At 39.1% G+C, this 14,169-nt stretch overlaps 1 pseudogene; it reads right to left on the bottom strand.

Annotated features, from left to right (window-relative positions):
* Window positions 1-768: 768 nt before the first annotated feature.
* Window positions 769-881, bottom strand: LOC124098877 (U6 spliceosomal RNA; annotated as a pseudogene).
* Window positions 882-14,169: the final 13,288 nt, after the last annotated feature.

The raw sequence follows: 14,169 nt of genomic DNA, 5'->3' as shown, positions 1-14,169 counted from the left end.
CTATATTATCCCATATTTCTTCAAAGTTCTTTTCATGGTCTTTTAGCATTTTTTCTCCCTGGTCAACTTTATTTTTAAGATTATATATTTTGTCTTCATTGTTGTGAAATTCTGTCTTCCAAGTAGTCTAGTCTGCTAGTGATGCTTTCCAATGAATTTTTAATTTGTTTATTGATTTATGCATTTTGAGGATTTCTGACTGATTCTTCTTCAGGATCTCTATCTCCTTATTGAAGTGATCTTTCACTTCTTGCATTTTCTGTCTGATTTAATTTCTTATGTTACTGTTTACCTCATAGATTAGTTTAACCATGAACTTTTTGAATTCCATCTCTGACATTTCTTCCACTATGGTATCAATGGAGTCTGTTGTTGAGGTATTATGTGTTGTTTGTGACAGTTTGTTCCTTTGATTTTTCATATTGTTTGTGTGTCCACCCATCTATCTGGATGGATATGAAGCTACAGAATTTCGACTTAATGAGTTGATAGTGTTCCTGTATGTTATTAGTACCTCACAGATTGGGGAGAGCCCAATAATAATAACAATCTATGCAAATAATATTTAGCAGTATACTAGGTACTTAATTCCTATTTTGATATCTACAGTGTTAATTGGTCCAATATTCAGAAATAGTAGGACTAGCAATTTCCTTCAGTAAAAACAGTAAATAATTATGAATTGTGTCCGGCAAAAAATCAAACAATATGTGTTGTCTGTGGCTTCCACCGTATTAGTTATTTTTGTGACATTGGTGGTAGGGGCAGAAAAATATGGAACACTTCACAAATTTGTGTGCTATCCTTATGGAGTAGCCATGATAATCTTCTCTAATATATGTGCTGCCAAAGTCTAATATATGTGCTGCCAAAGGGAGCACTGTTAGGCATTTTAGTTATGTCTTTGAGAGAATCTTTTTTTGATCTTGACTATTTGGTGTTCTATAGGCCTATTGTATTTGGATTTCCATCTATTTCTTAGGATTTTGGAGATTTTTCTGATATTATTTCATTGAAAAACTGTGCATTCCTTTAGTTTGTATTTTGGAATCTTTGACCATGTGGTAATGATTCTTAGATTTGGTCTCTAAATGTTATCCCAGATTTCTTGAATATTCTGGTCATGGTCTTTTAACATCCTTTCTTTATTGTTGACCTTATTTTTTTTAATTTATTTTTTAATTTTTTATTAGTTTCTCAAGACAATACAATGATCTTGACATATCATACATTTGATTCAAATAGGGTATGAACTCTCATTTTTCCACGTGTACAGATTGCAGGATCACATTGGTTATACATCCATGTGTATACATGCAGCAATCCTAGTATCAGTTGACCTTATATTGAAGATTATGTACTTTGTCTTTAATGACAGAAAATCTGTCATCAATGTGGTCTAATCCATTGGGGAGGCTTTCCATTGAATTGTAAATTTGATTTATTGAGTCTTTCATTTCTAGGATTTCTGTTTGGTTCTTTTTTGGAATCTCTATCTCTTTATTTAAATGATATTTTACCTCTTGTATTTTCTTTCTAAGTTAATTTCTTACATTTTATTTTATCTTATTGAATATCTTCACTATGAACTTTCCAAATTCTTTCTTCAACATTTCCTCCATTGTGTTGTCAATGGGATCAATTGTTGAAATGTTGTGGTGCTGTTTGAGGTGGTTTGTTCCCTTGCTTTTTCATATTGCTTGTATGTCTACCCATATTCTGAGATGATTATTGTTTCTACTTTTATGCAAGGGACTATTTAGTGAGTTCTTTTCTCTTAAGAGTCCTGGGCTAGGTATGTGGCGGTGGACACCTGTAATCCTAGCAGCTCAGGAGGCTGACCCAGGAGGATAACAAGTTTAAGGCCAGTCTCAGCAACTTATGAAGGCTCTAAGCAACTCAACATGTCCCTGTCTCAAAATAAAAATTAAAAATGCACTGGGGATATGGCTCAGTATAATGCACCCCTGGGTTCAATCCTTAGTACCAAAAAAGAAAAAAAAAAGAAAGAAAGAAAAAAAGTTCTTGGCTGGGTGAATATCCATGTATTGATACTTTCACTTGATGTGTGTCTTCTGCTCTTCCCCATATCAGCACCACCTTGAAAGAAGACACTGAACCCTATTAAGTATAATCATTTCAGAGCAAAGCCTTGTACTAATTAGTCTTAGGAAATATGAAAACTTGTTGATATTGTTCTCCACATTTCCTCTAATCCAAGTATAAAATTGTAGAAATGTTCTGGAAGAGGATGAGAAATTAATTATCAAAGTCAGTAAATTTACTGTTGTATTATATAATTGTGCAAAGGAAGAAAAAGGGAAGAAAGAAAGTAAGAAGAAAGAAAGAAAAGAATAAGCAAAAAGAAAGAAAGAATAGAAGAGAATAATATAAATCAAGGTTAAAAAAAGAAAAGTATCAAGCAGGTTTGGTTGAGGGAGTAGCAGGTAATGTCAGAGAGAGAAGAGGGACTAAGGGAACAAATGTAAATCTGAGCTAGGAAAACAGGATGATTCCAAATAATACTTTTAAAATGTTAGAAAAATACAATCATGTGTTGGAGGCATATCAAATACTAGGAAAACAACTGTCAAATCAAAATGAAGAGTAACATATGTATGATCAAAACTGATATTAGAGCTACTTATAGTAATCCATGACAAGGTGGAGAAAATTCTTATTGGGTATTCCTGGTTTGGCTTTCATCAGGATTTGGTACTTTTAGAAGGTACCTATCACTCTACAGCTTTGGATTCTCTTATAGGTGCTGCGGTACAGGAGCTATAGGGTATTATAGATTTCTCATCAGCTAGTTCTTATTTGTCATTCTGGGGTCTGAGGTCACATGTGCAGAGAATAATCTGTTTCATCTGCTGGCTATTTCTGTTGGGTACAGGAGCATAGGATGCAAGGCTCAGGGCTGTCACTCTGATTTCTATGAGATGCTGTGCACTTACTCCTGTCCACAGGGTCTTTTTCAAAGTGGCATAGAGACATGTGGCTGTCTCCAAAAATGAGACCTGTGATTGTGGGCTCTTGCTGGATGATCTGAGGTGCAAAAGTATCCCCCGTTACTGATGTAGATCACTGAGGTACTATCCCTATTAATGAGATATAAAGTCAGTTGACTCACCTGCATCTGAGCTCCCACTATCCACAGTTATGAACCACTGGTTTCTGCTGTCATCTGCTGGGTATCCCCTGGAAGGGTGCGACCTAAGTCTGCAACTGTGGGGCCCTTGAGCATGGGCTGTCCATGGGCTTTGTTGCAGAAGCCTCTGCTTAGGCTGATATAGATCATCAGGGTACCATCTCTGTGACTTTGAGTTGGTTGGCCTATGTCTGAGCTGTCACTGCTCATGGTGGTGAATCACAGGGGCCTGCTCCCCTTCACAGTAATCTCCTTGGGGCATGAACCTTGTGCCTGTCTAGTACCATGGAGCCTGAAGGTCCAGGCTTTCTGTGGGCCTTCTATGGCACCAAAGCCTCCATCCTGGCTGGTATAGCTCAAAGGGGTTTTATTGGTCACCATGATGGGGATGGGATGTTACCTGGCTCATCTTTGCCTGAGGTACTGTGGATGCTGTATTGAGCACTGAGTTAAGGTTAGCACTCCTCAGGAGTGATTAATTCTGGGAGTTTCTCCACTCCATTCACCTTTTCTGTGATGATGGGTACAGGGTTTCAGTAATTTTTAGCTAGCATCGATTTCTCTGCAAGTTCCTTCTAGGTGGATTACTGAGACAACCTGTTTCAGAAGCATTCTCTCTGGTTCTATTTATTGCTATCTAAAGGTGAGGAGAAGCTGAGTTGATTTATTTTCTTCCAAGGAAGCTAGTTAGCTGTAGATTCTACAAAATGGCTGCCATGGCTGCCATGGCTATCAGTCCACAATTTGGGTTAAATGGCTTGATCTCCTTCACTATCTTTTATGTTCCTGTCCAATTTTAATTTGTTTTGCTTTTCTTTCCAGTTGTTGTTAAAGAAGTATGCATATGTGCTTTTCATCTCCATCTTCCTGTTATCTCTCTTCCCTGACTCCACCCTGGCACAGGTTAAGGATCAAGGAATTCTGCCCCTATTTTTTTGCACCAATAACCAAACTTTAAGTCTCTACAAGTCTCAAACTCTTCAATATTGAGTTGAACATCCCTCTGGTCAGCTGTTCATTCACCACTTTCTGGGATGTGGAGGGGTCAGGGATTGCTGCCTAGTCCACTCCACCATCTTCCTAACTCTTTTTTTGTTTTTTGTTTTTTTCCAATTTCAGTATTTAATGGAAATACCTGCCTAGCACGTGAGACTTTTCTTTATTTTTTTAAAACAACTTTATAGGCAGGACTAGATGGCGTCTCTGAGTTGCAGCATTCACTTCATAGGTGGTAGCAGGAGGAAGTTTTAACTTGAAGCTCATGGTGGCCTGGGGCTAGACTCTAGGACATGTGTTGTACTAGGATGTCTCACTATCAGGAATCAACTGTCAGACTGGTAGAGGGGGTTGTAAGTAAGGAGAGCTCAGAGTTATTGGGGATGGGCCTTTTGGAGCTCATCACCAACCTGGACAACTAGGGAAGTGCTCTTCCCACAGGATTGTGGAAACAGAAGAGAATTCTCACAGATTCATGTGAAGAGTATGTGTGCATGGTTCATATACTGTCTGACTGTGGGCAAACCACAGTCCTTCCACATTTCCCAACCAGAGTTAAAGTGGATTTAGCCAAGTTACAATGCTCTGTAATAGCCTTTTACCTGCTGGAGAACACAGAAGGGAGACAAAGTGGAAGAGAAGTGTAAGCCCCCAGGAAAGAGAGTTCTCTGCATCTCAATAGGAAGAAGATGACTTTATTTTTCCTGTTTTCTCTTTTGAGAAATCAAATGGTTGTTTGTTGTGATGGCTAAACTTACAGGATGTGTTTCCATCTCCAGGTCGCTTGGTTGCCAGCAGCCACTGTTAACATTAGAAGTAATAGAAAAATTTAGAAGTGTTACTAAGACAGTGAAAGGAGTGTTTGGACTGAAAACCACACTGGTCTGTGAATTCAGCACCTCTTGCAAAATGACATCTAAAAAATGAGAAAATTAAGGTCTTCTCCAGTGTCTTGGCTCATTTCTCCCGCTATAACAGGATATCACAGTAATTTATAAACAGTAAAGATTTCTTCAGCTCACAATTCTGAAGGCCGGGCAGTCCAAGGGCATGGTTCTAGTATCTGGTGAGGGTCTTCTGGCTGAGTCAACCCATTGTGGAAAGGCAAAAAGGCTAATGAGTACCTGTGAAAAGGAAAGTTTGAGGACTGGATTCATTTTTTAACCCACTGTTGTAATAACTAACCCACTCCATGATGACAGCATTAATCAGGGGCAGGTCAAGTTCTGTAAACCTGGAGAACACTAGAGTCTGACTTGAAAATAAGTATCAGAATTCTTGAAAATTTTAAACTATGTTGCCCCAAAATAAGAACAAAACTTAACAGAAAGACTGATGACTGTTGACTAAATTAAACACCTTGAAGTTAGCATTGAGGAACTGTCCCAGAAAGTGCAAAAGATAAAGTTGAAACCATGAGGCAAAGAGCACTAACAGGACTTCTCAACAGGAAAATAAAAACACAAGAAGAAGAAAACTTCTTCTTCCTCAGATGTGGTCAGCTGCCTCTTCTGGGGATCTTTCCTCATGACCCAATCAGCTTTCATTAGGGTTTACTTACTAATACCACTATACTGGGATCAAACTTCCAAAACTTGAATTTGGGGAACATATCCAGACCACAGAACCCGACGACTAACAAGAAACCCAGTATTTCTAGTTTACGTGGTGCACTACACAAGAGAACCAGAAATGAAAAGTCAGACACCAAGCTTATACCAACCCTGTACCTCCTATATCTTCCCCAGAAGTGTCAAGGTCAACTTCATTCATGGGAACCCTCCAATTTATTCTGTGCTTTAGAATGGCCATCATGGTGATCCCAACTGGCCGGACCGAAATAAGGAGAAACTTCATCTACTCTCAGGACAAATACCAAAGGCCCCTGAAGTCCAAAGCTCTTCACATAACCCTGCAAGTTGTATGAAATATAATGGCACATGGTTATTACACAAAATCTTTTGCTCTTGTTTTTCACGAAGGTGCAAGTATTTGAGCGAACCTATATTCTATCCCTCCATGTTTCTCTTCCATGAAACCATTGCCCATTTTTTCCTACTTTGAAACAGTTCAATAGCTAATTTTTATTTTCTGCTTATTTCTCTTCATGATACATCTAAATATTTTTTTTCAATAGTACCTCCATTCTAAGCACTATTCTGGACTCCAGAGTACTGAAATATAACAGTTATATGCTCCTCCCCATTCTGCAGGAAAATGATTGAAACCACAAAAATAACCTCTCAAATTTAGGAAGATTCAATATTGTCATGATTTTAATTATTCCCTACTTGACATATAGATTCAAGACTATTCCAATCAAAGTCCTACAAATTATTTTGTGGGTATCAGAAAAATGATTCTAAAGTTTATATGGAGAAGCAAAAGACCCAAAATAAATAGCCATCATAATATGAAAAGAGAAGAATAAAGTCAGAAGACTGACACTATCTGACTTCAAGGTTTATATCCCTCATGATAACCAACTGAAATGGATTATGGACCTAAATATAAGATGCAAAACTATAAAACTTACAGAAGATAACATGTAAGAAAATCTTATGTATGGCCATGACTCTTTAGATACAACACCAAAAGCACACTTTATGTAAGAAACAATTGATAAGCTGGACTTCATTGAAATTAAAACTTTGTGCTCTGTGCTCTGTGAAAGAAAATATAAATAGAATGAAAAGATAAGCCATAGACTGGGGAAAATATTTGTAAAAAATACATCTGATAAAAGACTGTTATACAACAAATACAAAGAATTCTTAAAAGTCAACAATAAGAAAATGAACAAGTAAATTTAAAAATACACACAAAATGAACAAGTACTTCACCAAAGATGATATACAGATGGTAAGTAAGCACATGAAAGGATGTTCATCATCATACATGATTAGGGACATGCAAGTTACAACAAAGATGAGATTTATTACACAACTCTTACTCCCAAATCCAGAACACTGACAACACCAAATGCCAGCAAGGATATAGAGTATCAGGAACGCAATCATTGCTGCTAATAATATGAAATGCTGCAGCTACTTTGGAAGAGGTTTTGGCAGTTTCTTACCATCTGATTTGGTAGTCATACTCCTTGATTTTTACCAAAATGAATTGAAAACTTTTGTCCACACAAAAGCATGCATGTGGAATATTTATAGCAGCTTTATTCATGATTGCCAAAACTTGAAAGCAACCAAGATGTCTTTCACCAATGTGGTGATTGGAATAGCATTAATCTATATGTCAATTATTATAGATTAATAAACTATGCTGCATCCTTACAATGTAACATTATTCAGCACTAAAATGAAACATGATTAAGCCAGGAAAAATATGGAAGAAACTTAAATGCAGATTACTGTGAAAGAAACCATTCTAAAAAGACTACGGACTATATGATCCCCACTATATGATTATCTGGAAAAGGGAAATCTATGGAGAGTGTGAAAAGATCAGTGATTTACAGGAGTGGGAGGAAGGATAAATAGGCAGAACACAGAGGATTTTTAGGGCACTGAAAGGATTCTATATGATATTACAGTGGAGGATGCATGTTATTATATATATAAACCAAATCTCACAGAATATACAGCATCAACAGTGAACCCTTATGAACTTTGACTTCATGACAATGTGTCAATGTAGGTTCATTATTAGCAACAAATGTACCACTGTGGTACAGGGTGTCAATAGTGGAGGAGGTTGTATGTGTGGGCATAGGGAGGTATGGCGACACCTTCTTCTTTCTGTTCAGTTTTACTTCGAACCTAAAACTGTTAAAAATAAAGCATATTGATTTAAAATGAGAACTATGCTCTTTTACATTGGGAGAGAGAAATTGCTAATTCTGGAGTTACTTGACTGTTACCAGAAATATAACATTGATTTACTAAAGATTAACTGGAGCCCAGATGTTTTACAATCCTATTAGGTAAATAGGGTATCATTTTTCCTTGAATAGGAGAAAATATAACAACAAAGTTCCATTGTCTTATTGTCTCATGTTGGGCATAAGTCAGTTTTGAATCTGACTTAGCAATTGATCTCATCATTCCTTTCCCTGCAAACATGAATTCTTCACATCTTTTTTGAACCAGCTTTTTATTCTTTTCCTCCCTTTGACACATAATGAATGAATGACTGTCTGCATGGGAATTTTATGATTTTAACAACTTCATGATTGTGATTCTATACCATCCTAAGGTCCAGAATGGCCTTTTTCTCATGGGCCTCTGGTTTTCTGTTGGTCAGGAACAGAGAGCACAATAAGGCAAATAAATAGGCAACCAGATAGTACCAATCATGACTTCCATATAATGTGCAAAAGATTCTTCTTTTATCACATTAATATTCTTTTGCTGTATACTAGCTCTTATGTATCTTTAATATTAGCTACTTATACCATCTATTACTCATTCTAGTTCATAAAACTTTCAGCATTTTACCCTTAGACAACGTGGGGCTTAACTTACTGTTTCCTAAGGTGGCTATACCAAAGTGCCACTGTAGGTGGCTAAAACAACAGAAATATTTTGTCTGGAGGCCAGAAGTCCAAACTAAAGATATTGGCAGGGTTGATCCTTCTGAGGGTGGTGAGGGATCATCCCTTTCAGGTCTCTTTCCTAGCATCTGTATTTTTAAGGGCAATCTTTGGTGTTATTTCCTTCATCTTCACTTGGTGCTTATTTGTGTGCATACCTCTGTGTTCAAATTTCCCCTTTTTATAAGGACACCATATATATTGGATTGTGGGCCTGCCCCATACCTGTATGACCTCTTTTTAATTTATCTAATTACATAAATAATAACCCTATTTCTAAATAAGTTCACATCCTGAGCTACTGGGGGTAAGGACTTCACCTTTTGAAGATTGGGGCGGGGGAGATACAATTTGGTCCATAACAATTTTAAATTAAGAGGGACACTTTCTGTCCATCTATGTACCCTCCCACAGAAATTTCTTCAAGTCCAAACAAAAATCTCCACGGATTCAAAAGGAGCTATTGTAATCTGGACATCTGTAAAAAATAAGATGCTCTTAACTGTGAGTACCAAAAATATGACTCAATGCTATCCATGGGAATGAACCGTCTTGGGTGTCCATCCCAGTTGAGCATTAGACTGTTAATTCACATTTACTGCATCCACATAAGAGATCCCAAAATATAACTACCCAGCTAAACTTCCCCCTGATTCTGACTCATGAACTTGTGAGTGTGGATATTTTGAGTAATTGGTCACACAACAATAGGAACTTAATGGGAAGAAATATCCAGACCAAATGAAGAATTCATATGAAAGGTTAGAAAAAGAAGGAATCTTATTGAGAAATGTGGGAAAGAAACTACTAAGAATTTCAAACAGAAATGTCCCCCTAACCAAGGTATTAAACTACATTCATAACCAAGGAATTCTAAATAAAAGGGCAAAGAGATCACGTTTGAAACCCCTTAGTTAGGAGTAATATGAAATAGTGGTAATGATATGGAGCTTGATGGAGACATAAATTGGTAAGACAACCCAGAAACCAATTTGGCAATACCTTTTAAAACTGAAGATAGTCTGATCCATCAATGCTTGTGCTATGTATAAAACCTAGTGAAATTCTCCAAGTATATTTTTAATTTTTGTTGTGATAGCTAAAAAGGGGAAACAACTTAAAACTCTGTCAATGGGGAAATTGGTAAATAAATTTGTGTACACAGCACAAATAAAATACTAAACATAAAAATTGCTGAACTGGGGGCTGGGGATGTGGCTCAAGTGGTAGCGCGCTCGCCTGGCATGTGTGCGGCCCGGGTTCGATCCTCAGCACCACATACAAACAAAGATGTTGTGTCCGCCAATAACTAAAAGAAATAAATATTAAAAAAAATTGCTGAACTGGATTTTCATGTATCACAATGGTAATTTTTATAGACATAATGATTAATAAAATGGATGAACAATGAGAATATACTGCCATTTATGTAAAGTTTTAAGCAGGTAAACACAAACCTGCCAATTGTTCAAGGATATATTCTTTTGCAGTAAAATTTAGCACAAGGAAATGCAAATGTAGGATCATGTTTCCCTCTATGGGGGAGAGAGTGGGAGACAACTGGGAAGGCAATATAAAAGGGGCATACCTCAGCAGCAGTTTTAGATCTTAATCCAGGCAATATGTATAAAGCATTGGTTGCACTTTTCATTTTACTTTTTTGTGTTAAATACTTGGAATGTATTTTTTATTTAATTATCAGAAGCTCTTATAAAAAATTCCCAGGACGGTCTCAGACTCGGCAGATTAGACTTCTCAGAGGTGGAACCCATGAACCTGTCTTCTGAGTGACCCTGTTATACTGGTCTAAGCCAGGATAAGGCTATTCCAGTGGAGTTTGGCTCCCCCACAGTCTATTATACTTTTCACTCTACAAGTTGACCAAATGTTAGCTATGATATAAGGTGATGAGGACATAAATGCAAATAAGACAGTTCCACTGGCTTTAAGAGTAACTTCAGTTACAAAAATGTTCAAAAACTTCTCAAACCAAACATTCTTATCTATTGCCTGAATCCTAGTGTTCCCAAATCCTCTTTTCCTGGTGTGCAGAACATCCACTGATCACTGTACCTGACTGGGATTTCCACACACTCCTTTCTGGAGAAATTCCTGGCATGGTCCTCTGCCTTGACACTAGTGGAATCTACTACTTGACTATTTGACACTACTTGACGTCTCACAACTTTGCCATTTATCACTGTTTGGCCTTGGATCAGTAGTGTCATTTCTCTGAGACTCCACTTCTGACCCAAAAGCTGAGTAGATGAAAATTTAGTTTGGGACTAGTTGAATGCATGGAATGGCAAAGCTATGACCAGAGTTTGAGGCTTTTAGACAGCTATTCTTTTTTGTGACATTTTTTATTTTTATAGTTATACATGGCAGTAGAATCCATTTTGACATAATTATAAAAACATGGAATATATCTTGTTCTAATTCAGACTCCATTACCTCTCCTGCCCCTACCCTCTCCCCACTCCCTGTTCGCTTCCATTTGTTGATCTTTCTACCACTTACCCATAGTCATTTTTTAAATTAATTTCTTGTGGATATACATGAAGGTGAAATTTACTGTGGTATATTCATATGTGCACATAGGAAAGTTATATCAACTTCATTCTACTATCTTTCCTTTTCCCATCCCTTCTCCCTTATCTCTTCTCTTCATTACCCTTTGTCTAATTAGCTGAACTTCTACCCCCCTTATTGTGGGTTAGCTTACACATATCAGAGTAAACATTTGAATTTTTTTGTGGGGGGGATTGGCTTGTTTCACTTAGCATGATAGTCTTCAGATCCATCCATTTACTGGAAGATGTCATAGAGTCATTCTTCTTTATGACTCAGTAATACTCTATCGTGTGTACGTATCACATTTTCATTATCCATTCATCTGCCGAAGGGCACTAGGCTGATTCCATAGATTAGCTATTGTGAATTGAACTGTTGTACCTATTGATGTGGTTGCATCACTGTAGTATGCTGATTAAAACCCTTTGGATATATAACCTGCAGAGTGGGGAAACTGGGTCAAATGATGGTTCCATACCTAGTTTTTTGAGGAAACTCCATACTGCTTTCCATAATGGTTATATTTACAGTCCCACCAATGTATGAGTGTACCATTTCCCCCATATCCTTTCTATCAGACATCTATTCTATTTCATTGCCTTTCCTAGGAGCACCAAATATTGATTTGGAAATTTGTATGTCAGTGTTGTTTTTTTTTTTAATTTTTTAGTTGACCTTTATTTTATTTATGTATTTATATATGGTGCTGAGAATTGAACCCAGTGCCTCAAACATGCCGGGCAAGTATGCTACTGCTGAGCCCCAGCCCCAGCCCCAGACCCAGCCCCTGTATGAGTGTTTTGTGAGAAAGATAGATTCTGATGACCTTTTAGATGTTTCTAAGGAATTATATACACATACTTGACCTTCAAAGCAGTTCTGAGAAGGTCCTATTCAGTCAATTCTGCCTGCAGTAAGGTGTGTAAACTTGAATATATCTCTTCAGCCCTTTGAGGCTCATGAGTTAAAAAAGGATAATATCAACATACACCTCACATTGTTCTGGTAAGGAATAAATGAAATCACTGTTACACAGACACTTTAAGAATCTAGTCTAGCCAGGTGTGGTGGCATATGCCTGTAGTCTCAGCTACTCAGAAAGCTGAGGAAGATCCCAAGTTCAAGGCCAGCCTGGGCAACATAGGGAGACCCTGTCCCAAAATAAAATTTAAGTAAATGAATGGAACTGGAAAACATCATTCTAAGGGAAGTAAGCCAGACTTAGAGAGTCATGGGTCAAATTTTTTTCCTCACATGTGGAAGCTAGAGAGAAAAAATAAATTTAAAAAGAGATGAATAGAGGAGAGGAAAAGAATCAAGGAGGAAGGAGAAAGGGAGGGAAAGCAGAAGAACTTGGGAACAAAATCGACCAAATTGTGCTACATACACGTATGAATACATTATGATAAATCCAATTTTTTATGTATGATTATGACACATCAACAACATATACATGTAAATAAATAAAAGAAAGATCAAAACAGTAGAGAAAGTAGGGAGGGAAAGGAGAACCACTGGGGAATTAATTGGAGTAAAATTATCTTTTGTGCATATATGAATGTCACAATGGACCACATTATTCTGTATAATTATAATGCACTAATAAAAACACAAGAAATAAAACTTTTAAAAGGGCTGAAGATGTAGCTCAGTGATACAGCACATGTTCAGCATGTGCAAGACACTGTGTTGCATTCCCAGTACAGCTGAAAGAAAGCAAAAAAGGAAGGAAGGAAGGAAGAGAGGAAGGAAATGAGAAAATCTAGTCTGACCAGGGAAGTCACAACTGGCAGGCCAACAAGTGGACCACTGACAACTACAATGAGAGACTGAAGTAATGTGGGCAGTTCTCTGCCACATCCCTATATAAGTTGGGTTCCCAGACCCAGCTGGATAAGTGGGTCCCAACAGAAGGCTGGAGGGGGGCTGGAGGCCTGCCCATGGGAGGCCAGGATGGAGATGGCAGAACAGGCAGGAGCACAAAGAACACGGGGTTGGTAAGAGGGCTCTTAATGAAGGACAGACAGTCTCTTCCTCATTTAATTGCTGCCCTGGAACACAACTAATATATAAGTAGCCTGCTAAGAGCCAGGAAGACAAGGCAGTCCCAAAGGGTGGGGCTTCAAGTCCAGGAAACAGCCTCCCAAGACCATGAATGTGCAGTGTGCAGACCATGAAAGGCTATGGCAGATCTTCCTATGGGCTGGTCACTGACACTCAGGGCAGTGAAGCACATAGACCCATTGTGTACCCTCCATGGCCCCAGCCCTGTGGTCTCTTCCAGTGGGATGGGCATTGCCCAAAGCTTTGATGGGGTGGGGTGATGAGCACACATTAACACACCTGAGCACAGGTTTGTGCACATGAGCGCATGCCACATCTACTTCATGGAATCACACCTGGACCCGGTGCCCTGGCCTGGCCCAGAGACCAGAACAATCCTATCCTGGGTGGGGATGGAATCAAGGACTGCAGGCAAAGAAGCCCCAGAGAGCCTGCTCCCCACCCCTGGCCAGAACGCAGAGCTGGTGGGCCCACCCCAGGCCGCTTCCTAGAGGACACCTTGGGCGCAGCCCCCTCGCCATGCTGGCGCCCCGAGGGCACATCCAGGAGGAGCAGGGGACAGGGCTGGACCCAGACGGACTCGGGACCGGGTGGGGAGAGCCAAAGGCGTGGGGTCTCCAGACACCGACACCCAGACACCCCCTCCCCGGGGGGGGGGGGGGCTCCACCTGTGCCAGGGCGGAGGCGGGGGAGGGAGGAGGAGCAGGTGACGTCACCCGCGGTCCCTGGGTGCCCGCGGCGGCGGCGGCGGCGACAGCCCGGCCGCGTGACCCGTGCGCGCCAATGGCCCGGCGGTCTCCGGGGCGACGCGGAGGGTCCGCGCTCCACCGCC

Source organism: Marmota monax, unplaced genomic scaffold, assembly GCF_021218885.2.
Source record: "Marmota monax isolate L192 unplaced genomic scaffold, Marmota_monax_Labrador192_F-V1.1 WCK01_AAM20220418_F8-fsc00142, whole genome shotgun sequence".
Classification (NCBI taxonomy): Eukaryota; Metazoa; Chordata; class Mammalia; order Rodentia; family Sciuridae; genus Marmota; species Marmota monax.
Note: the sequence above shows the minus strand (reverse complement) of the source record. Positions and strands in the feature narration are given on the sequence as shown.